The sequence below is a fragment of the Watersipora subatra genome, chromosome 4 (genome assembly GCF_963576615.1).
Source record: "Watersipora subatra chromosome 4, tzWatSuba1.1, whole genome shotgun sequence".
NCBI lineage: Eukaryota > Metazoa > Bryozoa > Gymnolaemata > Cheilostomatida > Watersiporidae > Watersipora > Watersipora subatra.
In genome coordinates this window covers 6,663,428-6,674,387 of record NC_088711.1, presented here as the reverse complement: position 1 = coordinate 6,674,387, position 10,960 = coordinate 6,663,428, and the positions used below count along the sequence as shown (strand labels likewise).

The 10,960-nt window shown below is 34.6% G+C and overlaps 1 protein-coding gene across 2 annotated transcripts in view; it reads left to right on the top strand.

The window, feature by feature from the left end:
* Positions 1–422: 422 nt before the first annotated feature.
* LOC137395315 (uncharacterized) overlaps positions 423–10,960 on the top strand; it is a 45,852-nt gene continuing 35,314 nt past the window's right edge. For both annotated transcript variants that reach the window (XM_068082213.1, XM_068082212.1), the window contains exons 1-2: positions 423–516; positions 1,930–2,052. The gene's annotated coding sequence lies outside the window, so the exon portion shown is untranslated. The remainder of the gene's footprint in view (positions 517–1,929; positions 2,053–10,960) is intronic.

Below are 10,960 nucleotides of genomic sequence, written 5' to 3'. Positions count from 1 at the left end.
ATATTAGTAAATCACAGATGTGTCCATTTTATTGCTATCCATACCTAAATGTCTCTGCGTAAGAGTGTGTTGTTAATAGATTGTTTTACTGGATATGGCTGGATAGGACATTTAACCCTATAAGTATTTTACACTAAATTTAGCTATATAGATGATTGAAAATTGTTATTTAACAGTATTAATATTTTAGCTATTTTCAAGCTGACGATTTGTAAGTTTTCACTCTGCTCTATGCTATTGCTGCAGATTGTCTGATAGCATATAGTATAGGCGCCAACATATATGTGAGTCGAATGAAAATTAAAAAAAAGTTTCTTTGGCTTCCAAGATGACATCAGCTGTGTAATTTGACTTTCAGGTTTATTACCCAAAGTGCTAGTTGAAATGTGTCATTATTTCTCAACTTGCACTTCATAATTTTAGGAAGTTATAAGAGATGACTGATTATTACTGAGGCACGGTTGCCTTGAGTCTCATAGAAAACAGTACTCAATGAATATCTTCATGATATAACAGGTAATATTATCGATATTAAAAATAGCTATATATTGATAGCGCCTCCATTGAAAAAATTAATGCGTCAAATGTTAAAATTTATATGTTAGTGCTAAAAATTGAATGTTTTGATATGAATACACTAATTTGTTTGATCAATTCCAAAGCTCAAACACATGATAATTCTCTGATAAATACTGCAGATAGTTACTTAGACATGGTATTAAAAGTATAAAAAACTAAATGCAAAAACTGAGTTCAATATAGAAAATCATATTAATAAAATGATAATCAGTAGAAAAGGATTTTATTGGTTCTTTCTTTACTTAGTAGACATGTGAACGGTGGTAAAGGTGGTCAAAGAAATATGCAGCATAACCTTTTTTTCTAATTTAGCCTAGCTAAAATTTAAACTAACTTCAAGTCTTAATTATTTTTATATTTCTTACACTTCATTTATTTTTGTCATCAATTACTTCCTCTTATAAAACTGCGATGTTTTCTATTAAAGACCGGTACGCCATTTTCGATTTGCCAGTGGATAAATTATTCTTTATTTTCCTCCTGAAGTGCCCATTCATTTCTTTCTAATTCTTTTTTAGACATTCTCATCAATCTGAATCAACATAAATTTCTATCATTCTCTTACTCACTATTACTCTGAAATATACTTACATCAGTCCATAAACGCCTTTGAATTCATCATCATGACCCACGTGTTAACTCCTGTGTCTATGTCTTGTGTTTATGGACAGATGTAAGTATATTTCAGAGTAACAGTGTGTAGGTAATAGTGAGTATGAGAATGATAGAAGTTTAAATTGATTCAGATTGATGAGAATGTCTAGAAAAGATATAGAAAGAAATGAATGGGCACTTCAGAAGGAAAATAAAGAATATAACTTATCTACTGGCAAATCGCAAACGGCGCACCGGTCTTTTATAGTTTTCAACAACTTTGAACTTCATATCCTGGAGATTACTTCAACTGTAGTCTTATATTTACTCACATTTACATCATATTGAAAAAATTCATGTATTGAGACGATCATAAGTAAAAATTGAGCTGTCCCGGGTAGCATCTCAATGGTAGGTTTCGTATCTGACCTATGTGTTAGAGCGGTACCTTGCTGATGGTACTCATTATCAATATGATGCGCGCCATGTTGGTAGTTTATGCAACCAATTACGAATGTTGTGGATCATCCTCCATGATTTAGTGAACAATGTTGTTGTAGTTAAAATTTAGCTGATCAGGATCGGTAGGTTAACACCACAATTTGTTCAAATTATTATAAATCCTTCAACAGCCTTCAACGTGTTTTTTATCTTTAGACTGTTTGTTTTGGGTGTACAATTTAACAGTTTGGTCTGGGAGGACATAGTATGCTCCGTAGGTGTCAAGATGACTATGAGTCTGTACTATTCTTGTAGTCTAGCATGCCCCGAAAGGTCAGGCCAATTCATGTGGATGAAAAGACAATCAAGCCCAAAGTTCTTTTAGACATATTTGTTTTGAAAGCTGTTGCATCTATTATCAAGAAAACCTTTGATAAGGTAAGTCAGTCATGTATTATTGCTAAAAATATGTATTTATTAGTATTGGTAGCACGAGGCAAATAGAAGAAATGGTGAGTGCTAAGTCCATGCTCCCTTGGGTGGCTGTCAGTATACGAGTTAAAACTTCTATGCTATTATTACACATGCGTGTTACATGTACATAAAAAGACCAATACCTGTTTCAGACAGGAACCTTCGTAGTCAATTCTTATTCAGCAGACAAGGCTGTGCTTGCGTCCGATTGCTTTGAAAAGTTTCAAATGTCCTAAGAAAAGTCAAAGAAATTAACTATCACTATCACTTACTGAATTTTTGATGTATAATTATGCAGTACAATACATGTAACTAGATAGCCTGAAGCATTTATTCACAAAAAATAGTGATGAGCTGTATTCCGACTTTGTAAGTTACATGTATTTCTATATGTTTTCACTCATTATGCTGCATCATATGAACTTTGTGACCAATCCCGTTCTACATTTCTAACTTTACTAGTAGCTATGACAGTGATGAGGGCAGGTCTAGCATCTGGGAATCATTAATTTGTCCTAATATATTTATTGTAAGGTTGTTGGAGTGTGGTTCGGAAAGTTTCTGCCCACTCTTCTCCATTACCTCTTTCCTCACTGATCTCAGGTAATATAATGCATGGTTAATTTGGTATGCTAGTTTACTTTCCACAGTTGGCCAAGTGTTCAGTTTATATTGTGTAGACCCTGTTATTGTCTGCAAGCTGTTGGTTATTATTTACTGTTTTTACCGCTCTTGCTCGGGATCAAGCCAACTAGCAGGCCCTGTCTGAGCTACTAATTAAAAAAATCTCGCAAAGCGCAAGCCACTAAAAATTTTCATTCAAATCTGTAAAGAACATAGCTGATCTGATTGTAAATGTTATGTGTTGTGGGTTGATACCCCTTACTTTGTTTTCTGTTCTAATGTTGTGGCGTTGGTATTTTTACTAATGATTTCCATTGCCAAAAATTCGCTCTTTACAATCAAAATTGACTCATAGCCGTCGACAAACATAAAGGCCTAGCTACAAATAGAGTGACCAATGATAATTTTTCTCAGCTATGTGAAGGCCATGATGTCGTTGCTGGATTTTTCAATATAGTTACTGAAGTCTCATCAAAATAAATATTATCTAATATAGATCATCGATATTTGGTGATAGCACTATTCAAAAATAAAAGCTACAAGTTGGGAATGAAAACAAGGGAATGCAAAAATACTTTAGGATCAAGACAAATCAAATTATAGAAAGAATGTTAATAGATTTTACTGCCAAAAAAGTTATCTGAAATGTTTTATAAATAGTCGCAATATAAACTGATGGCTTTCATATATCTGTTACAAGGGAGGATATCCTTGTGCATATATATATATATTAATAGTTGTGTGTGAAGCCTTCTTTTCGTAGTCATTCAAAATCCAATCTTGGATGAAATGTTGGTGTATTGAAAATCAATGAAATGCATTTGAAATCGCTATAATCATATAATCAACCATTTCAACGAATCACAGATGCATATTGGTGGTACTTTTACCAGTGAAGCCCAACATGTTCGTTTTGAAACGATTCACCATCAATGATGTAGTAGTGGCTACCGTGACTAGTGGCTACGCAACAGGCCTATTCCCTCTGTGCATTGTTCCCATTCCGTTTGTGTATCTAGTCAGATCGTAACTGACTGACATAATTGGCTGACTAATGGTATACCTGCTCCAGTTTGAGAAGTACATTGTGATATAGCAATGCTAGTTGTCTGGAAGTGAGATGGTCCTTGACATATTCATGGTGGTCAAACAGCACTTAGCAGTGCTGGTCTTCCTATAGTAAAATAGCCTCTCAGTCCCTGAAGAGTATTTCTTAATTGCTCTCCACTTTTCTTGTCAATATTACGTTGATTAATTAGCACTTTTAGTATATTCTCTTGTTCGCTCAGTTTTCCAGTTGTTTGGAAAGAACAGAACATGATATAATAGCATGGAATTTTTCTTCTGCTTTGTCCGTAATAGAAACTGGAATAGCAGAAACACATGTTTATTTTTTTTCAAAAACAACCTTTGTTTATGTCTGCTTCGATCAAAATTAAGAAGGTAACAATTGCTCTGTTAGGTGGCAACCACCCAAGGTCAACCATATACTCAGCCATGATAATCATCACATTTTGTGAAGTTAATGAAATAATTCACCAATCTTAATTGATATTATTTTCCAAGTTTCACCCGTACTCACATCTACAAATTACTTAGAGATTTAGAATTCGAATTAGTCTCTGTGTATCACCATGAGTCATACTTGCTATTGCCATCTCAGTGTTTCAAACTGCTGATAAATGTTACATGTGATCAGTTATATTGTGTGCCTATATTTGGCTTGTTCGGATTTGGTCTAATCTACTTGTCTAATCTATTATTTGCTGTAGTTAAGACCAGGTCTTTGAAGGTTTTGTTTGTTACCTTCTCCGTGCGCACTAGTCTAAACACTAAATGCATATAGGTGACATTCAGGCTGTTAGTTACATCATTGCATGCACAAACATATACTAATGCATATTTTTAAACCTTCATATAGCGTCAGAGTCTGCAGTTTTTGTGACTTGCGTAACATGTCAAATAACCGATATTAAGACTCAAGCCTGTCTTTACTCACTTTGGCATTTTCATTGAGGTTGGAGCTAACTTTTTAATCATTCTAAATATATACAATTAAAACTTATTGTGGGAGAGGTTCTGACGTTGTTGTGTATATAACTAAAAAACAGTTGGGACCATTCATGACTATTTGCTCAACATATATAGTGTCTCTTAGATTTTTTGTTTCATAGCATTTTATATACATGTAACAGTTGATCTATCTTTAGATGATGTACAGTAATACCTTGACATACAAGCTTAATGCGTTCTAGACTAAGCTTGTATGTCAAAGCACTATTTTCTATCTAAAATAAAAAATTTTTATACCAATTAATCCGATACCATTCTATGAAAAACCTACATAAACCAGGATATTACTGTGGAAAAATGTGTTTTTAACCGTTGTAATTTAGTGCTTATGCTAACAAAGTAACAAATACCTATTTAATTAGTAAAATCTGCATTGAAATGTAACATTACTCTGTACCTTACTGTAAGTTGTTACCTTCGAGACTGATGTAATGGCTAATAGTGGTCTGCGAAAGACTTGACAGCAACCCTTCGATACACTAAACTTTTGTGATGCTACGTAACAGAAATTTTGAATTTAACTAATATGAATGTAGCTTACTAAATACACACTTGAAGTTAAGTTTTAGTCTTTTGCTAAACTTTAATTTTGTTGTCTCAATTGTTTATTAGATATTTCCAGTTAGATGTTTTTCCTTGCATTCACTATAACTTTTAGCCAACCTTTTAAAAACTTTCAAACTACTTTGACTAGAAAGATCAAGCGATGCTGTTCTCGAAAGCGGCCTCTTGCAAAAACCGGCTTGTATCGCAAATATTACTCTTATCTCAAAGAAGACACTTGCTCAAAATACTGCTCGTATCTTGATTTTCTTGTATGTTGGGGCGCTCATATGTCGAGGTATGACTTGGTACATTGGTAATGATCTTTAAAGGCTTCAATGTTTTACAGAGGCATGGCATGCAACCATCTAAATACTGGTTTGTTTACGCTGGCCGTTGTATATCGATATAAAGTTTTAATGGGTCGAAAATTCTAATTCAGCAAATTGCCGTGAAGTGCAATTTCAGCCATACGTTATCATTCATAGCATATAAATGGATTGATCGATTCAATGGGAAGTGTTAACATTCATTAGTCTGATGTTGTATCTTATGTGATATATTAACAGCAGTAAAAAAACAGAGAGACAGAACCTAGCATCAATTTAAAAAAAAAACAGTTAACAGCAGCAGGACAAAGGCGGGCCTCAGCCCACCCCAGTCAGAGAGACAGGAGATAGCATTTTACTTGTTTTTTAAAGTCAAATTTATTTACAATTTTCTTTAATCTGTCAGGTAGGTTATTCCAATGAAAGGTTGTTTGATATTGAATAGTTTTTTGCCCAGCACTAGATGTAAATAAGGGAATATGAAGATTTAGAAGAGAGTGACGAGTGCTATAAGAGTGTCGTACTCCCCCATTCCCAGATGAATGAAATACAGTATGACCCCTTAGCAGCAGCTTTAATGTATATAACTTATCTATTGGTAAAATATTAGTTTGTGTAAACAATTCTTTTGATGGATAGTCAAAGGGTTTATGACATATAATTCGCACTAGCTTTTTCTGAAAGACTTTAATTTTATTTAAAAATATGTCGGGTGAGTTGCCCCAAGATTCGAGGCAGTAAATAAGTTTAGAATTTACTAAGGAGTTATATAATGTAATCATTATTTCTCGTGGGAAGTACTTTGATAACCTATAAAAAAGTCCAACCGCTGGACGAAGGTCCACTAGTATGTTAGATATATGGGTAGACCAGTTCAGATTATTATCAAGCCAAACACCTAGGAATTTAAAATGATCAGTCTGGTTTATTATGTTATTTCCTATTAGCAGGGAAATCATTTTTAAATTAAATTTGTTTTGCGGATTTTTCATAAGCATATAATTAGTTTTCTCAATATTGATTGTGAGTTGGTTACTGATGCACCAGCATCGGATGATTTCCAAATCTGCATTTATCTGAGGTAACATGTTGTTAAGGTTACTTGATTCTAGAGAAAGAGTGGTGTAATCTGCATAAAGAATAGGTTGTAAGCATTTTAATGATTTGCAAAGATCGTTTATATAAATCAGAAACAGTGTTGGGCCCAAAATAGAATCTTGTGGAACCTCGCAGGTTACGCGCTTTTCAGAGGAAAGTCTAACTTTTGCTCATTGAAATCTGTCGCGTAAGTAGCTTGTAACACAATTAATACTTTGACTACTCAAATTTAATTTAGTTTTCGTAAAAGTGTATCATGGTTAATGGTGTCAAATGCTTTGCTGAAATCAATAAAAATTCTTAAAACACTGTTTCCTTTATTAAAAGCCTCAAATGTTTTATTTGTAAAAGCTGACAAAGCGTCAGAAGTCCCACGTTTTGCTCTAAAACCAAATTGATAGTTATTCAACAAGCTATTTAGTTCAAGATAGTTTATTATTTGATCATTTACTAGCCTCTCTAATATTTTGCTAAAAATAGGTAAATAGATATCGGTCGATAATTTGAACATTGAACACGATCACCTTTATTAAACACAGTCTTAATTCTAGCAATTTTCATCTGTTTGGGAACCATGCTTTGAGTAATGCTATTATTAATTAACTTAGTAAGAGTGATTTCTGCTTGTTCCGCTAAATGAGGGATTTGTGCTTGTTTGTTGTTCGTAAGTATTTTTGGATGCCTAAAAACAGTTTTTAAATGCGTAAAGCTGTAATAAAACTGTTTTTATGTGCATAACACAAGCATTATTTTTAATAAGTTATGGGTTGAGAATGTTTGGTTGTAGTGTCCCACTTATTATGTGGTAGTCATATTGTAATATCTTGCCTAGTAAGATGCACATCATAGCTTTGTTAGCTATAAATAGAGCCTAATATATTCAGCTACCCTTCCTAATATTATTTTTGGTCATATCGACAACAGATGCAAACTATTCAAAACTCGTAACCGCATAGCCAAGAAATAAAAGGATATATGCATAATAATAAAAAACATTTGCCAGTCGCAAGAACAGTTCCCCTCAAGCTTCAACCCAAGCTGATATGTTTATGGTAGTCTAGTCACTTTTTGTCCCACCGAGCGGCTTTGCAGTTATTTCACGAGATGCCTCAATGTTGATAAATTATTCCGTGTGACTGCAGCTAGCTAGTAGGATGTGTTCACAGATGGAATGCTCTGGCCAATGTGTGCCATTCATGACAAGCAAGAGTTCTGATGCTGATGGATGTACTGACTTAACCCACTGGTGTCACTTGAAAAAATTAGTCCGTTAGTAATCAATCAGGTGAATATCTGTATTACATGGCTTGTTTCCGCTAAGTCTTTGTAGGATTTTTATTTTTTGCTGTTTATGTAATATATAGATGACTGTAGGTTATTGTCGTCATGCAAGGAGGTTCAACGAATTCATTTAGGTAAACATGCTGTATTACTTCACAACATACGAAATATAAAATGTCAACGCTGATGTTTTTAAACCATTTTTTGTCTGACGGCAAAGTTGCTTTCAAGCCACGCTGTTTTCTTGCCATATTTTAAAATAGCCATTACACCAGGGAGATGTTTGGTATTAGAAGCGGGTCCGTCTTAATTCTTGGTTGCCAAAGTACAGGTGTTACTCAAGGCATTCTTTTTTTCGATCAATAATTGTCTGGTGTATTGCAGCACTTTGTTTCATGTCACATAACAATAGTGGTATGGTCAGACATTGTTACTACTAATCTGCACATACTAGGACATGCAGGTACAGCTGATCAGCTTGCTGGCGTGTTTATAAATGTTGACATTAGAAATCAAGAGCTGACAACTGATGATCCATCTGTCCTGAAACTCTAGACTGAAGGCTGACTGGGGCTAGTAAGGCTGTTAAAGCATGATAAGGTTTAAAGGCAAGTTGTTTCCTCTTTTCCTCAGGATTAATCACACGACTGGTCATCTGACACCTGTCTGAATAATGCTGATTCGTGTTATTACCAAAAGTCACTATGACCCTGTTGTCTCAAAGTGACCGCTCAAGCATTGAGTGGGTAGGAAGCCATATTAAAATAAGTTACATAGAACGTGATCGCTGCTTTAGCCACAGGCACTTTTGTCTTGCTATGAAAATGACCCAATTTATTCTCCTTGAGAACAGACAGAATTGTGTTGAGACCACATAGGGATGCTTGACCGATCTGAAGAATTCCAAAGGGCGCTGACCTTTATTGCTGCCGGACTCCCTGTCTAGTTATTAACCTAGTCTTTGCTTGTCTTTTTATTGACATTAGAGTAGTCAATATATTCCTGTAGTAAGACGAAGTAGTAATATGTTTTTGATGCATTCAAGAAGTCGGGTTGCCATGCAAAATCCTAATCATATTTATCCATTGTTAAAAAGTTTGTTTTAGCCCTTATTACATGAATACAAATTCTGTAATCAGTATAAATTAAAGTTTTTATAATGTTTGATTTTGGACGTGAAAGCAGATTGTGGTGTTACAAGACATGACAGGTAGTTTCTGGCTAGAAAGAGAAGCCTCACATTGCGATAGCTATACAGTTTCAATAATGGCTAATCAATAGAAGATGTGCATCAAGGATTCTTGCTATACAAACTCCACCTAACAACGCGCTTACTGATCAATCCATCTTAAGGTAATATAATATGCACACCCACCTAGCTATTTGCCTCCACTATGCCAATCAATACAAATAATTTTAATTTGAAATATACTGCTCTGTATACAGTGGTTTGCTAATCCACTTAGCATTTCCGGATGTTTATGGTGTTCAGGAGGTATTCCTAAGGAATGCAAGAATCCTTTCCCGGTCTAGCAACTTAGTAAGAATAGACAAACTGACTATTGAGTGAAACCTGTCTGAGCAAGCTATAAAGGGACATCATATACGTATAAAAGATGTGCCACTGTTAACTTTAGGGGATCTTACAGTGAGTAGTTAATCACATACAGGTTGATAACCTGAAGGCGGAAGTGCACTCAAGAAATATCGAACGAATTCACTCACATTGACGTCGTTTCTGACGAGCTGATGTATTCATGTGTATTAGGAGTGTTTCATGTTTATGTCTGTTATTTTGACTTGATTGGCTCATTATCAGTGAGTAGGCTATGCTTTATCGTGAAACCAGAAATTTGGTGAAAAAAATTGGTTCCATTTTTATAAAACCTATCGCTCTGAAATAATATGCCATTCAGAGTAAATTTTCTTTTTAGTGTAAAGTTATAAAAATGAAAACTAAAGCCAAGACCAACCAGCAATAGCAGTATGCGTGATGGCGTTTAATAGTAGGTAGCTGACGATTGTTCACCATTTACTCGAATATGCCCCATATGATCTTTTTAAAATGCATGCTGAAATTATTTGTCAGCTGTGTTAAGTATGTTTTATTTCTTATAGGTATATAGACCAGCTAGACTATGTATGATATTAGGCTTTTGTTCCAACTACTAAAATAGCCAATCTTCAATAAGGTATAGCTCACAGACAAATAAATATGTCTTTTTTTCAACACATTTGCTCTTTGTTTAATATTAACACTAAACTGTTATAGAAACAGTCACAACCTAGCTTGCTACATTTGTGCTAGGTCTGTTGCCAAAGGTTGTTTAGCAACTTCTAGTTGATCAGCTCATGTTTATAATTGATTAGATGATAGCCTGCAGATGACAATGTGTAGGTGGTAGTTTTGTAACTACGTAGTCATCCATGAATGCGCCCATGGCAGTTAAGTTGTTGAGTCGAACGAGATAGCGTGTTGGTTAGGAGCTGCTCAAATGTTGTTGATTATTTGTTAGGGTTACATTCAGCTCATGAGAATAATTGAGATAGCAAAGACTCACAAACAAGTTGTCCGCTATTAGTTATATATGTAGACTAGCTGTGCTACCCGGCGTTGCCCGAGTAATAAAAAAGTGAACAGAAAATTGATTTGTATTTAATATATAACAACATATCCCATTTTAACTTTCAGACTACATATCAAGAGAGAAGTGTTTTGTGTAGTTGAAATAAATTAGGAGAAAAATGAAAACAACTAATGGTTTTAAAACTGTCAAACAACTGTAACTTTCAAGCTATTAACCAGGCACATTGCCAATGGAAAATTCCAGTAAGCTGCTTAATAAGCTAGGCTTCTAATGGTGGTAAGCCATGACTTTGCGTCTGCATTGTTGTCCAGCTACAACTATTGTAACTATGCTATA